Source organism: Vigna umbellata, chromosome 4 (genome assembly GCF_029865625.1).
Source record: "Vigna umbellata cultivar VRB3 chromosome 4, Vumbellata_1.0, whole genome shotgun sequence".
Taxonomy (NCBI): domain Eukaryota; kingdom Viridiplantae; phylum Streptophyta; class Magnoliopsida; order Fabales; family Fabaceae; genus Vigna; species Vigna umbellata.
In genome coordinates, this window is record NC_142168.1 from 1071610 (window position 1) to 1092763 (window position 21154).

At 35.0% G+C, this 21154-nt stretch overlaps 1 long non-coding RNA gene across 16 annotated transcripts; it reads right to left on the reverse strand.

Moving 5' to 3' along the window:
• Positions 1 to 16922: 16922 nt before the first annotated feature.
• LOC148198895 (uncharacterized) lies at positions 16923 to 19362 on the reverse strand. 16 transcript variants are annotated; one of them, XR_015785470.1, is made up of 4 exons: positions 19347 to 19362; positions 18661 to 18864; positions 18157 to 18224; positions 16923 to 17628 (listed from the first exon to the last, which is right to left on the reverse strand). It is a non-coding gene; the product is annotated as an uncharacterized LOC148198895 (long non-coding RNA). The 16 variants fall into 16 exon arrangements; XR_015785474.1 differs by having other exon boundaries at positions 18661 to 18851; positions 19347 to 19361; XR_015785471.1 differs by lacking the exon at positions 19347 to 19362 and adding an exon at positions 19228 to 19342 and having other exon boundaries at positions 18661 to 18844.
• Between the last annotated feature and the right edge of the window lie 1792 nt (positions 19363 to 21154).

Sequence of the window (21154 nt, forward strand, 5' to 3'; positions counted from 1 at the left end):
TGCATTTCTAGTTTGACCATAATAATCAATGTCATCTCCTGATCATAGGGAAAGTCATATGGGATATTTGTAAAATACAATTTTTGTCCCTCGTACTTGAGATAAGTAATATTCAACCAATTAGATGAATTAAATCTAATTGTTCTCTTGTTTACCTCACTAAGAAGATATCCATTTGCGAAATCTTTAGATTTGAATAGAACGCTTTGATCAAATCTAATGTCACAAAATCTACCACTCCTTGAAATACAAGGTGATGTCGAAAATATAATTATGAGGTTGGAAATGATTCAAAATTCATAATTTTTGTAACCATTATATTTCTTGTGTAGAAATTAATAGTGTAGTGTTCCATTTGATGACTATTACTAAAGAAACGAAGCTAATCTAATACTTATGCAACAGATGGCCTTATATGTAAGAGCTTCTGTCTTAGTTGTTAGTTCTTTTTCTTTTTGACTTTTTTGTTCTTTTGGATGATGGTGATGCCATTTAGCAATAACACAAAAAATGTCATAAGAATAATTGAATATTAATAATAATATTTTAATTTAGAAAATGTCATAGCCATTATAAGAACATTGAACAATGGGTAAATACCAACAATATTAAATTACAATACAAATTCACCTAAGAACTAAGACTATTAAAGTGTTGTAAATGTTGTATTGCAAAATATTTGCTTCCTTAGATTGTGGGTGTATAAGACTCGGATGAATGCCAATTTTGTAGAATAGTTTTGGCCAAACCGTTATGTGCACAATAGCCTTCCAAGATTTCGTGCTTTTAGGTCTTTCGTAAGAAAGGATGTTGCCAATGTTTTTTTTTAATTTGCAACGTTTATATTTTGCTTACAACGTTTTAATTTATTAAAAAAATCTTTTTCTTAAAAAATCTTTTGGATCATGGGCTTGGTTCACCAGCTCTATAAATAGAGCACTTCATTCACTCCAAAAATATCATCAGAACCAAAAATATCATCAGAAACTAAGAGAAGATAAAATGAGAGAAGAATAGTTTCTAATGATGTTTTTGGAGTGAATGAAATGCTCTATTTATAGAGCTGGTGAACCAGATCCATGATAAAAAAGATTTAAAATATCTGTCAAAGTATCTTTTGAGAAAAAGATTTCTTTAATAAATTAAAAGGTTGTAAGGAAAATGTAAACGTTGCAAATTAAAAAAAGATGCGTTGGCATCATTTTTTCTTGCGGAAGACGTTGGAAGCACGAGACCTTGGGAGGCTACTATGCACATAATAGTTTGGTTAAAACCATTCCACAAAATTGACATCCATCCGATTCTTCTATGTCCACAATCTACAGAAGTAAATCTTTTGCAATACAACATTTACAACAATTTTTAAAAACCTTGAGGCAATGTGTTAATGGGTCTTTCATCTTTATATAGTGCTTTACTTTCTTATTTCTATCTAATGTGGGACTTAAACTCACTTTGATTCCCAGCATAAAGACACAGGTGGACTCAGTCATCATCTTACATAACTTATTCCATCTACGATGTGGGGACAATCTCATTAACCTTTTTGTGCAAGCATGATTTCCATAGAGGAAATCATAACATTGATCCATAAGGCTTTCATTTGAATTGTTCATCGCACTCAACATCTCCCATATGTCGCCCTCTGTGTATTGGAATGTAGGTTTGCGATGTAGGATATCTATTTGGTTACTGAGAATTTCATTTCTCTTCTCCATTACAATCACTTGTCGTTCAACCATGTTTGAAATTTTTTCAAAATGAATATTGGTACATCCCATCACATTCATGAAGCCATCTAGCCTGGTCGTCAATTTATCAAATTGGGCGCTATTACATCCACCATAGGTGTCTTCATCTACGATGCATGTGGGGGTAAAATGTCTCTGAATGGGACGGAAGACACAAACTGAATTTGTCCTGGATTATACTCGTCCATAACTAGAGGGGATGGTGGAGTGAGGGTTGTAAACCCTAGATAGATGAGCTCTTGAGGAATGTATTTCATGCTCTCATTAAGATCAACCTGTACACGAGTCTTCTACCGTTGTCGAGGTGCTTGCAGAGCAGTCTAAACTCCACTCCAGTAGCACAATCCGGTGCCCAAAGCTCCACCATTAGATCATATCTAATGATGTTAACCCTCCACTTGGCCACAACTGGCATTGCCTGAAATATAATGCAGAAACAATTCATAATTTAATAAAGTGTTCATATTTTGTATAACAAATTCACTTTTCAAGCATATGTAATTAATACCTTAATTAGGTCATCCTAAACTTTATCCTCTGCTTCAAATCTCATTATTATGTCATTTCAGACAAATCCACTCAATAACACAAAAAGGTCATGTAACAAACATCACTTGTCTTTCAAAACCTTTTATCGATTATTTACATTGTTTTTACTAATTGCAACATACCCAAATGTGTAAGGGTTATCAACAATATTACTGTAAGCTTGAGTTGTCCAACTTTCATCAACCCTATTCCCTAAATGTGGTTCCTCGAGCATGACATGCAAAAGTTGTGTGTCCATGTCCTCTGTCCATTTTATAAACTCTCTTGCACCACCAAACAACTTTATGACGACTCCTTACCTCTGTTCATTTTAAACATATTTCATAAACAAAATGGTAACAAGTTAAGTTTAAGTAATCATAAAACCAATTTCTTGTCATTACAAATAACATAGTCATACAAAACAATTAATTACAAGAACTAGTTTTGATAATCTCTCCACATTTGTTCTGTCCTTAATACTATTACCAAGCCGATAATCTTCGTCACGAACTTGAGGTGATGTTGTATGGTCTTGTAAGGTTATCTAATCCCTAATATTACTACACCACTTGAAAAGCACAATTATGACACCATATAGAGGCGTCAAATATCACCTTAAAGAATTTACACGTAAATGACCACATAATCCATGCGAGCTTTTTATCTACCGTCATTCATCCTTGAAAAATGTTATTGAAAGGACATTTGATGTGTTGAAAAAATGTTCTCTATCATTGCAAGTGACATTAAACCACATTATAGGTTGGAAACAATGACATCCATTATATTAGGTTGTTGTATCCTACATAACTTCTTTTGTGGCATGGATAATGATGTCTCATTATTTGATGAGGTTGATAATGAATTGAATGATTGGGAAGACCATACAACATTATCTCAAGTTCGTAAAGAAGATTATAGGCTTGGTAGTAGTATTAGGGATTCGATAACAAAACAAATGTGAAGAGATTACCAAAATTCGTAGTTCTTGTAATTGATTGTGTTGTATGACTATGTTATTTGTAATGAAGAGAAATTAGTTTTACGGTTATTTAAACTTAACTTGTTACCATTTTGTTTATGAAATATGTTTAAAATGAACAGGGGTAAGGGAGTCGCCGTGGAGTCGTCTAGTGGTGCAAGAGAGTTTAAAAAATGGACAGAGGATATAGACGCACGACTTTTGCATGCCATGCTCGAGGAATCACGTTTGGGGAATAAGGTTGATGGAAGTTGGACAACCCAAGCTTATAATAATATTATTGATAACGTTCACACCTGTGAGTATGTTGCAATTAGTAAAAACAATGTAAAAAATCGATAAAAGGTTTTGAAAGACAAGTGGTGTGAGGTACATGACCTCTTTGCATTATTGAGTGGATTTTTCTGGATGAAATAAACAATGAGATCTGAAGTGATGGATGAAGTTTGAGATGACCTAATTAAGGTAAGTGGATTTGTTATACAAAATATGAAGACTATTAAATTATGAATCGTTTTTGTATTATATATTTCAGGCAATGCCAATTGCAGCGAAGTGGAGGGTTAACACCATTAGGCACTATGATCTAATGATTGAGCTTTGGGCGACAGATTGTGTTATTGGGAGTGAAGTTTGAACTACTCAACAAGCACGTCGACAATGATAGAGGACTCATGTACAAGTTGATCTTAATGAGAGCATGAAATACATTCCTAAAGAGCTCATCTATCTAGGGTTTACAGCTCCAACACCATTCCCTCCAACTGTGGACGAGTATAGTCCATTACAAACTCAGTCTGTGACTTTTGTCCCATCCAGAGGCACTTCATCCTCACGTGGTTTGAAGAGGAAGGCACCGATTAATGATGTAATGGACGCTTAATTTGATAAATTGACGACTAGGCTAGATGACTTCATAGATGTTATGTGAACTAGCAATGTTCATTTTGAAAAAACTTCAAACATGGTTGAGCAACAAGTGATTGCTATAGAGTACTACTACATTCCAATACACATAAGGCAACATATAGAAGATGTTAAGTGCGATGAACATTTCATATGAAAGCCTTATGGATTAATGTTATGATTTCCTATGTGGAAATCCTGCTAGCACAAAAAAGTTGATGGAACTGTTTCCACATTGTAGATGGAATAAGTTATGTAAGATGATGATGGGAGGTGATTGAGTCCAACTGTGTCTTTAATAGTCTTAGTTCTATTAATATTTCAGCCTTAGGCGAATTTGTATTTTGCAATTTAATATTGTTGGTATTTAATATTGTGCAATGTTCTTGTAATGATTATGACATTTTCTGAATTAAATTGTTACTATTAATACTCAATTGTTCTTATGACATTTTCTATGTTATTTTTTATTTTGTTAAAGTTATTGCTAAATGACATCATTATCATCCAAAATGATACAAAAAAGTCGAAAGGGAAAAGAACCGACAATTGAGACATAAGTTTCTGCATATTCGAGGCCATATGTGACAAAAATATTAGATCAACATTGTTTTTTCAATGACAGCCATCATTTGGAACACTACGTTACTGACTTCTACACAAGAAATATTGTGGTTTCAAAAGTTAAGAAGTTTTAAATCATTTGCAACATCGGGGCTTATATTTTTAACAGGACCTTATATTTCAAGGAGTGATAGATTTTGTGACATTGGAACGACCCTTCCATCCATATTTGATCAAAGTGTTCTATTTAAATTTGTGAATTTCTGCAAATGGATATCTTCTTAGTGAGGTGAAGAAGAGAAGAATTAGATTGAAACCAAATGATTTGTTTAATGTTGTTCATCTCAAGTACAAGGGTCAGAAATTGTGTTTCACAAATATCCCATATGACTTTCTTTATGATCGGGAGATGACATTGACTATTATGGTCAGACCAGAGTTGCAGGGTCATCGGGTTAAAATGGTTGGATGTTTGAATATTAATGATAAACTTTTGCATTATGTTATTATGCATATGTTGACTCCACAACCTGAAAATTTTGTAAAGTTATTGCACGAGGATATCTTTATGTTATGGGTCCTTAAAAATAATATAGTTATCAATTGGTCTCATCACATCATGCAACATATGCTTAAATGTAAGGTTGGTGACACACTTTTATCATACGGTGTCTTGATAACCCAAATCATGTAATATAGTGGAGTACATCTTAATGTAGACGCCAACACTCAAATTGGGACCAAACAACATTTTTCAACTAATTATTTGAAGATGTTGAACATTGTAAACGTCAATGGTGTTTGACAACATGATGTCAGTGATGATGAAGATGAAGCGCAACCACAATATCACAATCCTCAACATGACCACCTTGTGTAACCTCTTCCATGTCCTTTAAATCCTAATATGATGACTCAAATGTGGGAGGGTGTACAAGACTTGCAACACAAAATGCAGGATATGGAACAAATACAAGGGCGAGTTCAGCGTATTGAAGATAACTTGGCCAACTTATCCCTCGACATGAACCGACAATTTGCTAACATAAACCATAATGTTAACTTAATTATGCATCTTTTAGATGATTAAGTTCTTTATATTAGATGACTGTATTACATGACTTATAATATTACATTAACTTATGTTTTTGATTTCTTACATTAACTATATTTGAATTCTACTTGTTTTGACAACAATGATCATATTTTTATTTATTATGAATGTCACCTTAATGAACTGTAAATAAGATGAATTATCGAATAATTGATGAATTGGAAAAGGAAAATATTGAACCAAAAAGACTGGGTGCAATTGTCGTACCATATGTTCCTACCTAATACTTAAAACTGTCCAAAAGTTATGAACCAATCCTACATTGGTCTTTACTTTCTCAACGAAATCTTCCCTCTATAATGTTTATTGCAACCAAATGCAGGTTAGCCTCCCTTTATAGGAAGTGACCATATTGTGATCCTTTGCTAATGACAAAGTTGATTAGGCCTTTTGGAAATACAGCCAAGTGAAAAATTAATAGACTGTGTGCAGTTAAGTTGCAGAATTATTCAATGACAACTACAAGCTATGGGGTGTTGAATTGATAACTGCAATTGTTAATAGCCACAACTCATTCATCTAATCATATTTTAGAAGAAATTGATAATTTATTAAGGAAAATGAACATTCAAGATGGTAACTTATGCAGACGGTGTTTCGAGTTTCTATCATCAAATCCATCATATACAAGACGTCTGATAGGAATGCTAATACAATAGTTTGATTAAGTTGTTTAAATACCTAATCGAAACAACTTCATAAAATATGAGAAATAATATTTATCTTATTATGTTTGCACTTTTTTTGTCATGTAATATTGTAACTTCGGTTAATTATTTATTTGACCATAAATATTAAATTTCACTTCAATAACAAATAAAAACACTTAGCAGGAAATTATATTAAAAAAATATTATATTTTAAAAATAATTATTTCAATTTACTAAATTTCATTATTTTTTATATTTTAGAAATTAATTTTTTTCTCTTTATAAACATTTTTACAATTATATATAACATTAAAAATTATCATTTTATATTACTTTTATAACTGGGAACATTTTGTTAATATTCAATTTCTACTAATTAAACAATTTTTTTTATCTGTTATATGGATCAAATCTTACATTATTTTTTATAAATTTTACTTTCAAATTCACTCTCACTTACCTTCAAATTCACTCATAAAAAGTAACAATCAATTCACTCTCATATATCTTCAAATCTATTCACTTATTCTTCCTCCGATTAATCTTCTAAGTGATCACATTCTTAATCTTTCTTTTAAGAAAAAGATAACACATGGTAATGATACAACACGTGCTTAGTACAGTACCATTGGATTTAGCTTTTAGTATATACGATGAGCATGTCGTTTCCAAAATTAAAAGCTTCATTCTTCTTGTGCTTAAATTGTTTATTTGAATTTTGTGATATTCCAGCTTTCATATTATAATTTTTAGAATTACTTTATTTTAAATAATTAATTCTAAAGTTGTGGTTTGATTATTTTACAATTACTTGGAGCTGATATGAAATTGTGCACGATATTTTGGTCAGAAGCAGATTATTGATGAGTTTAAACTTCCTAAAACTTTTCTGGACAAGTTTTATATTGAATTTTTATCTTTTAGTTATATTTTTAGTTAGGTTTAATAGCCAATTTAGTCCTCATTTTGGTTGAAAAATCTCAATTTAGTCCCTCGTTATAAAAGTGTTTTGAATTAGTCCTAACTTTTAAAATAGTGGGTCAGATTGGTCCTTTCTGTTAAATATAAGTTAACAAAATTAATGGATGATGATGTGACACAACTTAAAGCTAATGAGGGACAATCTAACACATCAGCTTTAAGCTGTGTCACATCATCATCGATTAATTTCGTTAACTTATATTTAACGAAAGGGACGAATCTGACCCACTATTTTAAAAGTTAGGACTAATGTAAAACACTTTTATAACGAGGGACTAAATTGAGATTTTTCAACCAAAGTGGGGACTAAATTGGCTATTAAACCTTTTAGTTACTAGTTTTAATTGTTAATCATTACACAAATGTGAAAATGACACTAATATTTGAGTTTATGGTTTTGTTTTTGTCCTTGAAAAAATATAGTGTTTCGGTGTACATTTTCCTGTGTGTCTTTGTTGCTCTTGACTGTCTGGGTTGCTTGCTGGTTGTCTGGGACGCGTGCTTTTCTCCAATCATTGTTGTTCTTCATACTCGCCAAAGGAGGGGGAGGTACCTGCAAAGATACTCCGACGCTCAAGTCAGATGTGAGTTATGGAGCTGAAGCTCTCAAGAGAATGATTACGATACTGCTCTGAAATATTATTCAGGATCTCTAGAGCATAAACAGAACGTAGAGAGAACGTCCCTGGACCTTGGCCCTGTTATTGTATTTATAAGCAAAATAAAAATAACCACCTTACCTAAAAATGTGGTTAGTGGCTTTAACTGTCTAAAATATCTAAGATATTTATGTTATTACATAAATATCCTTACTACATAACATGCCCCCCAAGTCCGAGTTAACCGTTCCGTTTTATGAACGTGGTAACTATAGGACTTATGAGTTTGAGGGAGGCTGTCTTCGTTGTAATTAGAGAGCGTGTGCCTGGTTATTGCTCAAGTGTGGACTGAACGTGTTAAAACAAGGATGACGAATTTGATGGACCAAAAGGAGGCGAAGACGAACGGCAAAAAGCTGGAGCAAGTGAGGCCGAACGTAAAGATACGTATGACCGAGCGGTCGAGGCCGAGTGGCATGTGAGGCCGATCATGACGACTGTTTGAACGTTCGACACATAGGTGGTCGAGTGGTCGAGTGGCATGTGAGACTGAGTGGTTGAAAGTAAAGGGAAGTCGAACGGCCGACTGTTTTGAACGCTCGTACACATGGGTTGTCGAGCGCTTAAAACCAAAAGGTTGAACAAATTGGAGGCCGAACGGCCAACTTCTTGAGCGCTCGTAAACATGGATTGCCGAGCGGTGTCTAAACGCTGGTCGTTGATATAAATTGACGAGCGCTCGTTGACATGGATGAACGAGCACTTCCTGAACGCTCGTTGAAGTGGAATGTCGAGCGATGTTGGGACGTTCGTTGACATGCATTGGCGGGCGCTTCTTGAACGCTCGTTGAAATGAATTGACGAGCGGCTCCAGAACGCTCGTTAAAATGAATGTCGAGCGATGTTTGGACGCTCGTTGACATTTGATTGCCGAACGGTAAGGCGAAACGACTGACTGAGTGGACGCTCGTTGACATTTGATTGTCGAGCGTTGAGGCCGAACGACGGGCTGAGTGGACGCTTGTTGACATTTGATTGTCGAGCGTTGAGGCGGAACGACTGACTGAGTGGACGCTCGTTGACATTTGTTTGTCGAGCGTTGAGGCGGAACGATTGACTGAGTGGACGCTCGTTGACATTTGTTTGTCGAGCGTTGAGGCGGAACGATTGACTGAGTGGACGCTCGTTGACATTTGTTTGTCGAGCGTTGAGACCAAATGACGAGCGCTTTCGATGTTGAACGACAGAATCTTTGAAAAGTTGATGTTTTTGGGTGAACATAAGCTAGGCTATGGGGATGGTCCCCTAGGTTTGATGGTCTGGGTGTTCTAGGGCGAACATCTACCAGCGGGAGTGTGTCCCTTTGTTCGATGCACCTGGGTGTTCTAGGGCGAACATCTACCAGCGGGAGTGTATCCCTTTATGCACCTGGGTGTTCTTGGGCGAACATGTACCGGGTTTAAGAGTGCTTCAGGATGAACGTCGCTCAGATGTCCGCTTTTACGTACAAGATATGCTTATCTGCACTGTAAGAAATAATATTAAACATATAGGTGAGACCGTTTGGTCAAGTTGCAAACCTGGTGACCGAACGTTCATTAGGCCGAATGCTGGATGCTTGAGGCAGAATGACCGAACGCTTCCTACGGGAGCTGTCGAACGTTAAGGAAGCTATTGCCCGAACGGCTGAATTTTTGAACGCTCGTACACAGGTATTGTCGAGCGCTTTAATCCGAATTGCGAGGACGAACGAACTGCTGTCTGAACGTTCGTCCACATTGAGTGTCGAGCGTTGGCGCTTGAATCCGAATGGCGAGGACGAACGTTATTCATTCCAGTGGTCGAACGCTTCGGAACCGAGTGGACGAACGTCGGGGACTGTTTGAACGTTCGTCCCATTGCTTGTCGATTGGTTTTCTGAACGCTCGTTGATATGGACCGTCGAGCGGTGTCCGAACGACCGTGGTGCTCGAACGCTGAAGTGATCGTGTTGATGTATTGTCGAGCAGCAGTGACCGAGCGTTCATGAGGAGCGAAGCGCGGAGCGTTCTAGACCGAAAGTTACTTACGAGCGAAGAGCCGAACGTTCTAGACCGAACGTCAGGGGACGCTCCATAATCGAGCATCATTTTGGTCGAATGATCGAACGCTAATTGAGCCGAACGATCGGTTAAGGACGACCGTATGTTGGATCCCTCGTGTTGAAGTTTGGTCGAGCGGTACGCAGTAAGAAAGGCGAGCGTTATCGTCGAGCGTTCGAATAAGAGGCCATACGGTCCATGGCCAGCTGCCGAACGTCGATGAGACGGATGGTCGAACGTTGTTGAGACCGAGAGAACGAACGTCATTGGCGTCGAGGAATGTTCGTAGGCATTGGCATCGAGGAATGCTCGTAGGCTTGGATTGTCGAGCGTCTTCGAAACCGAAGTCCGAACGTACACAAGGCTGAGTGCGGGACGTCTCAGGACGAACGTTAGAGAGATCGAGTGATCGGATGATGGCCGAATGATCAGTGAGTTAGTGTTGGGCCCTTGAGACCGAACGCCAATGATGAACGTAGGGACGAACGCTCGAAGCCGAACGTCCGTGAGATATAATGGCCGAACGATTTGCCCTAAGAGAACGAACGTCGTTGGCGTCAAGCGGCCGAATCCAAATGGAGCGTCGAGCAACGTGAGGACGGTTTGGACGCTCGACAAGTAGGTTGCAACGCTCGTAGCTATCGATTGTCGAGCGTCCCTGAAGCTGAAAGGCAGAGCGTTCGGCGAGGCGTAGTGCGGGACGTCTCAGGACGAACGTTAGAGAGATCGAGTGACCGAACGCACAGAGGTTGAACAAGAGCATCGCCGACGAAGTGACGAACGGTGTAGGCCGAACGTTTGGAACCGAACGTCAATGATGATCGAAGTTCCGAACGCTATTGAAACGAATGGCCGAATGGTTGAGGACATGGATGGCCGAACTTTGGTGACGGACCGAACGAACGTTGCTGACCGAGTGTGGAGGCCATGGATGGCCGAACGTTGTGACGGAGTGAACGAACGTTGGGGACTGAGTGGACGAACGTCGGGGATGGTTTTAACGTTCGTCCCATTGCTTGCCGAGCGACCTAAACCAAGTGGAGTGTCGAGCAGTGTTTGAACGCTCGTTGAACAGGATGGACGAGCGCTCGTTGAAATGGATGGACGACCGCTCGTTGAAATGGATGGACGAGCGCTCGTTGAAATTGTTTTACGAACGCTCGTCCATATATTGACTGTCGAGCGTTCGTCAACGAAGGCGAGGCCGATTGCTGGACGCTTGAAGCCGCACGTCCGTTATGTGAAATGGCCATTATGTGGAGGCAGAACCGAACGAGGCGTGGATAGAGCGAGTCTTGCGGAAGACGTGGAGAATGGGTCTGACAATGCGGCAGTCCTGGAGCGCCGAAAGGGCTCGTCATTGATTTGGGAATTTAGGGTTTTAGGTTTGCGGATTGTGCGATCTTGGTTAGAGTTTTTCTCGTTGGGGATTGGGGTTTGTGAAAATTGGGAAATTAGGGATTTCTGGTGTACCTCTGTATCCTTATGAGATGTCGCGCTTTTGAAGAAAAATACTGAAGGCCTGTTACAAAGATCTCTAAGATAATCTCTGGTGTTAAACATGAAATTGGCATTGACTTTTACTACCCCTCCTCCATGGAACAAAAGTTCTCTGCACCGAAAGGAGGTCAGGTACAAGTTCATTTCCTTGATAAACTTGGATAGCAAAACCCCAAGAAACAGAGAAATTCAAAGAATTTGACTGATCATAGCAGACGGTTTGCTGCAGGATACTGGCGGGATCTACATTTGCAGCGGCAACCAGATGTTCCAAAGCCTGTACTCTGTCCATGATGGCGAAGATGCTGCGCGGAGAGAACCTCGCACGCGAGAAAGGAGAAGGGTAAGAGCCCTGGTGAAGCCGACGATGGTCTTGACGGTGGGCACGCTGGCTGAGTTCGCCCAAGAAGCGATTCATGGAGGAGAAGGTTATCCCTCTTGTGCGTAAGGAGAAGAGAAAAAGGGGAGCCTGATTCCGTGGCCGACGACGAGCTCAACGAATGGTGGTGGTCCTGGCTTGGTGGCGATTTGGGAATCTAGGGTTCCCGTTGTTCTGCAATTTCTGGGGCAATTGGGAATTTGGGGAATTAGGAATTGTGGTTTTGATCTTTGCAGTAGCGGCGATGAAGGCGGCAGCCCTTTCATGACATTGTTGTATCTTCCAAATGGAAGGAAAGACTGGGATGACGACGTCGAGATTCAAAGAGGCAGTGGAAGAAGTTTTCTCTCATTTGTCCACCATCTTTGAGGGAGGTGAATGATGAATTTAAGCATGTTTTTGCACTGGATCTGACCCACAAAGGGGAGTGATTTCGTTGATGTCTACTGGCATCAATGGCTCACGGGGGAAGAAGGAGAGAAACCCGCTGGAGGCGTCATTCTATCTGGTAATGACAGTGGCGTCACGGCTTGCGGAGGAGAATCTTGGTGGCGATGCAGCGATTTGATGGAGTAGCTCTGTCCGAGAAAGTGATTCATCGAGGCCGAGTGCTCCTCTTGCGGTTTTTGTGAGATGACACTCGGCCCCACGGTGGGCGCCAAAATGTTTCGGTGTACATTTTCCTGTGTGTCTTTGTTGCTCTTGACTGTCTGGGTTGCTTGTTGGTTGTCTGGGACGCGTGCTTTTCTCCAATCATTGTTGTTCTTCATACTCGCCAAAGGAGGGGGAGGTACCTGCAAAGATACTCCGACGCTCAAGTCAGATGTGAGTTATGGAGCTGAAGCTCTCAANTTGAGTGCGATGAACAATTCAAATGAAAGCCTTATGGATCAATGTTATGATTTCCTCTATGGAAATCATGCTTGCACAAAAAGGTTAATGAGATTGTCCCCACATCGTAGATGGAATAAGTTATGTAAGATGATGACTGAGTCCACCTGTGTCTTTATGCTGGGAATCAAAGTGAGTTTAAGTCCCACATTAGATAGAAATAAGAAAGTAAAGCACTATATAAAGATGAAAGACCCATTAACACATTGCCTCAAGGTTTTTAAAAATTGTTGTAAATGTTGTATTGCAAAAGATTTACTTCTGTAGATTGTGGACATAGAAGAATCGGATGGATGTCAATTTTGTGGAATGGTTTTAACCAAACTATTATGTGCATAGTAGCCTCCCAAGGTCTCGTGCTTCCAACGTCTTCCGCAAGAAAAAATGATGCCAACGCATCTTTTTTTAATTTGCAACGTTTACATTTTCCTTACAACCTTTTAATTTATTAAAGAAATCTTTTTCTCAAAAGATACTTTGACAGATATTTTAAATCTTTTTTATCATGGATCTGGTTCACCAGCTCTATAAATAGAGCATTTCATTCACTCCAAAAACATCATTAGAAACTATTCTTCTCTCATTTTATCTTCTCTTAGTTTCTGATGATATTTTTGGTTCTGATGATATTTTTGGAGTGAATGAAGTGCTCTATTTATAGAGCTGGTGAACCAAGCCCATGATCCAAAAGATTTTTTAAGAAAAAGATTTTTTTAATAAATTAAAACGTTGTAAGCAAAATATAAACGTTGCAAATTAAAAAAAAAACATTGGCAACATCCTTTCTTACGAAAGACCCTAAAAGCACGAAATCTTGGAAGGCTATTGTGCACATAACGGTTTGGCCAAAACTATTCTACAAAATTGGCATTCATCCGAGTCTTATACACCCACAATCTAAGGAAGCAAATATTTTGCAATACAACATTTACAACACTTTAATAGTCTTAGTTCTTAGGTGAATTTGTATTGTAATTTAATATTGTTGGTATTTACAATTGTTCAATGTTCTTGTAATGGTTATGATATTTTCTAAATTAAAATATTATTATTAATATTCAATTATTCTTATGACATTTTTTGTGTTATTTTTTTTAGTTAAAGTTATTGCTAAATGGCATCACCATCATCCAAAAGAACAAAAAAGTCAAAAAGAAAAAGAACTAACAACTAAGACAGAAGCTCTTACATATATGGCCATCTGTTGCATAAGTATTAGATTAGCTTCGTTTCTTTAGTAATAGTCATCAAATGGAACACTACACTGTTAATTTCTACACAAGAAATATAATGGTTACAAAAATTATGAATTTTGAATCATTTCCAACCTCATAATTATATTTTCGACATCACCTTGTATTTCAAGGAGTAGTAGATTTTGTGACATTAGATTTGATCAAAGTGTTCTATTCAAAACTAAAGATTTCGCAAATGGATATCTTCTTAGTGAGATAAACAAGAGAACAATTAGATTTAATTCATCTGATTAGTTGAATATTGCTTATCTCAAGTACGAGGGACAAAAATTGTATTTTACAAATATCCCATATGACTTTCCCTATGATCAGGAGATGACATTGATTATTATGGTCAAACTAGAAATGCATGGTCAACGTGTTAAAACCGTTAGTTGTTTGAATATTAATGAGACTTCTGCATATGTTATTATTCATAGATTGACTTCATGACCTGAAAATTTTGTAAAATTATTACACAAATATATCTTTATGTTATGAGTGCTTAAAAATAATATAACTATCAATTGACCTCATTGTATCATGTGACATATGCTTAAACACATGGTCGGAGACACACCTTTACCATCCGATATCTTGATAACCAAAATCATACAATATAGTAGAATACATCTTGATGCAAATGCCAACACTTAATTTGGAATCAGACAACATTTTTCAACTAATTTTTTGAAGAAGTTGAACATTGTAAACTTCAATAGTGTTTGGCAGCACGACATCTATGATAATGAAGACAAAGAGCAACCACGACATCATAGTCTTCAACATGACCACCTTTTGCAACCTCCTTCCTATCCTTTAAATCCTAATATGATGACTCAAATGTGGAAGACATACAAGAATTACAACACAGAATACAGGATATGGAATAAATGCAAGAGCGGGTTCAGCGTATTGAGGATAACTTGACCAACTTATCCCTCAACATGAGTCGACAATTTGTTAACCTCAACCATAATGTTAACTTAATTCTACACCATTTAGATAATTAAGTTATTTACTTTTCGATAATTGTATTACATGACTTATTATATTTTATTAACTTATGTCTTTAATTTCTTACATTAACTATATTTCAATTCTACTTGTTTTCACAATAGTTATCATACTTTTATTTATTGTGAATGTCACCTTAATGAATTGTAAATTAGACTAATTCTCAAATAATTAATAAACTGGAAAAAGGAAATACTAAAACAAGAAGACTATATGCAACTGTTCAAAGACAACTACAAGCCATGGAACGTCGAAATGCATTATTAATAGGCACAACTCAATTATCTAATCATACTTTATAAGAAATTAATAATTTATTAAGGACTATGATCATTCAAGATGATAACTTATTCAAATGGTCCTTCGAGATTCTGTTTTCAAATTCATTCTATACAATATGTCTAATAAAAATGATAATACAATATTGTTTAAATAGGTTGCTTACAAACCTAACTAAAACAACTTCATCATAAATTATGAGAAATATATTTGTATCTTATTATGTTAACACTTTTTTTAAGTCATGTAATATTGTAACTTAGATTAATTATTTGTTTCATCATAAATATTAAATTCATTACAATAACAAAAAAATACAAACCACTAGACAATGAATTATATTAAAAAATATTATATTCTAAAACTAATTATTTCATTTTACTATATTACCATTTTTTAAATTTAAAATTAATTTTTATTTGTTTTCTCCTTATAAATATTTTTAGAATTATATATAACATCAACAATTATTATTTTATATTACTTTTATAACTAGAAACATTTTGATAATTTTTAATTTCTACCAATTAAACAATTTTGTTTATCTATCACATCAATCAAATTCTACACTAATTTTCATAAAAAAAATTCAATTCATTCTCAAATTTTCTCAAATTCATTCACTCACTCTCTCCCAAATCAATCATCTAAAGTGAATACACCCTTAAATTCATTTTAAATAATGCTTTTTATTTATTATAAAAGCAAAACCAAAAAAAATAATGAAAACAAGAAATACCAAATATAAAATACTTACAAAAATAATCCTTTATCTCTTAGCTTTACTCTATGTTGAAACAATAAAATAGATGATTGGAAAAGAAAAACATTTAGGAGTGATGGAATCTTTTTATTTGTACTCATCTATATAGTTACACATTCCCTTCACACTAAGATAGTAGTAATAAGGGACAGATAAATGTAAGCTGAGACAGAATTTTGGCACGCTTATTTGTTTAAAAAGCAAATTTAATTTTGTTTTTATATGTTGTAGGTATTTTTTAAAAAGTCTAACTTGACCTACAATTAAATTTGAAGATATATGTTCTATTAAGATTAAATAAAAAAATATTTTACTATCAGTGAAAAATAAGTTATCAATAATCATAAGTAAATGTTAACAGGATTACATTAAATTTTATACAACTTAATTTATACACATGTTTAAATACTTGTCTATAAAGATGTATTATTATTCATGTTATCTAAAACGGCATAGAACATTTTACCAGCCTAAGCTTTTACAGCCGTTCCAGCTTTGAAACCAGCTTTTCCAGTTCCTGCAATGTTGTTAACTCTTTTACTAGTAAGATCTAGCTTCTTAGTTTGATAATTTAAAACATACAGGAAGGAGAATAGGAAATTCAGTCAGTGAGGATAATGGAACTAAAGTCTGACCATTCAATTAATTAAATTGTGTCAGAGTAAGGTGTATCATGTTTGATTCCAAAGCTCCAAGATAAGTTTGATGACATAAATCTGAGTATTCGATAGTATTTAGAATTAAATCACGTATATGACCTAATAAGGTATGTAGAAAAAGAATTGGCTACCCTCGAAAAATTTGACATAAAAGGTTAAAATAAGTATCTAATTAATGTTTAAAAGAGTTTAAACCTGCCCGACACCCAAATTTTCATAGAAATCAGCCGGATGACCAGCAAGAATTGGAAATTTCAGCAATGACAGAAATTGGAAAATGTATGCAAAGACAAAAGGAACATGTAACTTATTCTAAAAATTCGTTCTTTTCTTGGTGTGTGTGCGTGCGTGCATATATATAACTCAGCTGGTCGTGGATCCAAATCCAGAAATAGCGTTTCTGACATGCAAGGGTAAGGCTATATAGAATCCTCCCCCGTACTTTTGCATAGCAAAAAAGCCTTTTGAACTGAGATACGTTAGTGAGTTATATAATTCAGTCAGTGTTTTCAATAAGATATATCGCATGGCAGAGCCATGGCAATTCAAAATTACCTGGGTGTGAGTTGTCTACCTTGTGATTGTGTCTATATGTGATATAAATTTCACCATCATTTCCACACATAATCCCCAATGGATGTTGAAGAAGTCCATCAGAGTCTATTCCATCTTGGTCACCAAACTGCAGGTTTGAATATATCACGGTAGGATTGATCTCCAAACTTAACTCCTCCATTACAAATACACTGCTATAAACAAATTAAACAGCTAAAGCATTACAAACTGCCCTATTATTCAGAAACTATGACGGATATTGTTTATGAATTCTAAGCTAGAGGGAACACACACAAACTGAAAAATATTAGCAAAAAAGACATACATATATACGTTGTACCCTGGGCAACGTGGATCCCACATAGGGCTGATTGCCAGGGATATTCTTCATTAGCAAGGTTACATTGCGGTACATCAGAAACCAACTAGGACTCAATAATTCAACATTAGGAATGTAGGCATTTCAGCATACACTTCGTAAGCAACTTAATTTCTCAACAGAAACAATGACAAATTTCAAAATCTTCACCACTGTGGGAGAAGCAAACACAATGGTAATGTCCGAAATATTAATTTTAAACTGACAAAGAAACTTTAAAAAATCGTAAGGCTATAAAGATTGATAATGACAGAAATATCAGTAATATAGAAAATAAATGAAGAGGATATCAGAACACATGACAGAGAGAATAAGAGGGTAAAGGAGAAGGAGATATTACCATTAGAAAAGCCTCAATGAAAGACACAGATCCTCATGTAAGAGGCAGATCTTGAAACCTACAATCGCCTGCAAGTCAAAATAGTAGAAAATGCACGTGTTATAAAAAAAAAAAAAAGTAGACCATTAACCTTATTTAAAAAAATTAGATCATTACACTTACATTAAAAGTGTATTTTACGTTTAATAATATGAAATCCAGTGTTGCAATCTAATTAATGATGTTGATGCTATCTTACATATCTAACGACAAAGACTTTTAACAATGAAATATTAACACAGTAAATCAATTGAAAAAGACCTTTTAGTATTGTCCTATTGGTACTATTGATGTTTGTTATTAGTAAGATCTGTTAGGATTACTACTTAGGAGTAGTAATCTGTTAGGAGTTTGGTTTTCGCCCCCTTTTCCCTAACTTATTTAAAGGTTAGGGTTTTTCCCCATCCTGTAATATCATAGAAACTTACACAATACAGTAATAATGAAAGTTCAGTTTTTTCATACCTTCTGATAAAGCCTTTCCGCCGATCTGCTCTCTCTCCTTCCAGAAGCCATGCCTGAATGCTGCCAGTGAGCCTCGTGCTCCTTCTCCTCGCGGACCAGCACTGCCTTTCTTGGCTCAGGTTCTAAACACGAGATATTTTTATCTCTCGTGGGCCTTTAAACCAGTGGGCCTTTATTATAATACCTTTAACCTCCAATATTGAGCTTGAACAATAAGATCTAATTATTCCTAGTCACTTAAGACAGTAAAAATGAAACCACAAATATATTATGTTCTATCTACATGAATTCCACAAAATGTTATATTATGTTTTTAAACCAAACACGGGCGAAGTACGAAGGATACCAACACTTAGGTGTCATGCATCAACCTACTAACTGTGGTCGTAGCAATTTTCACTTCAACTGAGAAGTGGTCCTAGTGTTGCATTTCATCAAACATGTGGAAGGCACCGTCTTCAACTCACTCATAACATAAAGATAATATTGCAAAATGATTGTGCTTAATGAAAACAATCACAACAAAAACATGTAAAATAAGGCATGAATTTGAAAATAATTTGGAACCTGGAGATAAGGAAAGTACATGAGAAGAGATCATAGAGGCGCGGGAGAGAGCAAAAAATCTTGAAAGGGAAAAATAAGGAGTGGAACGGATGATAGTAGAAAAGATAGAATCAACATACCTAAATTAGAAACATCTAAAAGAAGGAGCATGTGAATGCGAGTTTAGGTTTAACATAGCCATATTCAATTATTTAGATATAATTTTAATGAATTTCAATCCATCAACTCAACAGAACATTAATTAAGATAATTTCTTTTATAATATACAAGGCTCATAAAATTCTGCCTCTAATATACTCTTTAACAAAATTTAACCAAGTTATAATAAATTTAACATTTTTTTTCCTGCTGAATACATCTTGGAAAAAGGTTTACCAGGATTTTTAACGGATTATTTTTAGCAGAGTTATTTATGAGTTTACTGCAAATTATTTTTCACAGAAATAGTCACAAGAATTTCTTGCAAATGTGAACCAGCAAAAAATTTCTCAGGAATTTCTTGCAAAAAAAAAGTTCCACGACAAAATTAGCAGGAAATTAACATTATTCTAATAGTTTCAAGATATATATTGTGACAATTAGTTCTTTCAATCTTTTATCTAATTTTAATCAAATTTTATTCAATAAAAGAATCATATAGTGTACAATATCATAAGTATTTTATAATTAAAATTAATCCAAAATGAATTATGATGATAAAATCTTTAGCAGAAAATAGGTTAAATTAGCTACACGTCTCTTTTTTTTTAATTCTAAAGTTTATATACACAAGTTGTATCCACTTTTCTTTTATATATTTTTATTAAATATAATAAATTTAATTTAACACATAGTAAAAGTAACCAAAATTAATTTTTTTATTTAATTGACTTATGTGTACTCCTTTATCAAATTTATATAGTAGAATGTATGAATTATGATAGTTCAAAAAACCAAAACTTTATAAAGATAAAATGTAGATTTAACATTTTTTAACACAAATATTTTTTAAAAGAACAATGTAATTTGTTTTTCGTTAAATTTGAACAAAGATAGGAGAAGTAGTTCATTCCTGTGGAGATAACAAAATTAAAAATTGTAAGAATTTAATAATTTTAATAATAACTTATTAATTATTCCTATTTAACAAATAATATAATTTAGTATTTATCAAAATAAAAAAATAAATAATAAATAATTTTTAAAATAAATTACCAGTTAGTAATTACTAACATTGGAATCGAATTCTTTCCAAGAATCACAACTAGATTTTTCCGCTGTTGATTAATTCAAGGGCTTTTTCAGGTTATATTCTGATTTTTTTTATCAATAAATAATATATATATATATATATATATATATATATATATATATATATATATATTAAACACTATTATAAAATATCTAAATATGCATTCAACACATTTGTAATGAAATCTCATTGTTTCTTATCAAGACAGTATTATATGTTCAAGGTACCAAAACAGACTATAGTCACATGTTACATCTAATGTAATGTAAAGCAGTCATGGTTACATCAAAAACCAATTATGATATCTGTGTACTTGATGTAAATCAACCTATAGTACTTGTCATAACTGGATAACTTTTGTTCTCCATTGTTGCTTCCTGGTGTAGCTTGAAAGGAGCATGTTGTTGCATGACTGCATTTTTTTTAGTATCTTTTTTAGTATCTCTATGTTATTGTTGGACCATCCATATTGTGTTTCATATTAATCCTAAATTTACTACTAAAAACAAACATAGCTTCACACTAAAAGTCAAGTCAGGTTAGAATGCAGAAAAAAGATATTTACCTCCAATTTTATAGATTGAGATTTGTGTTTCCTACTAGTCTCTAACGTGTGGTTAAGGTTATATTTTTATGTGACAAATTGAACGTATTGAATTGGACAAAGAATTCAATCAGAATAGAAAAAATAACAAT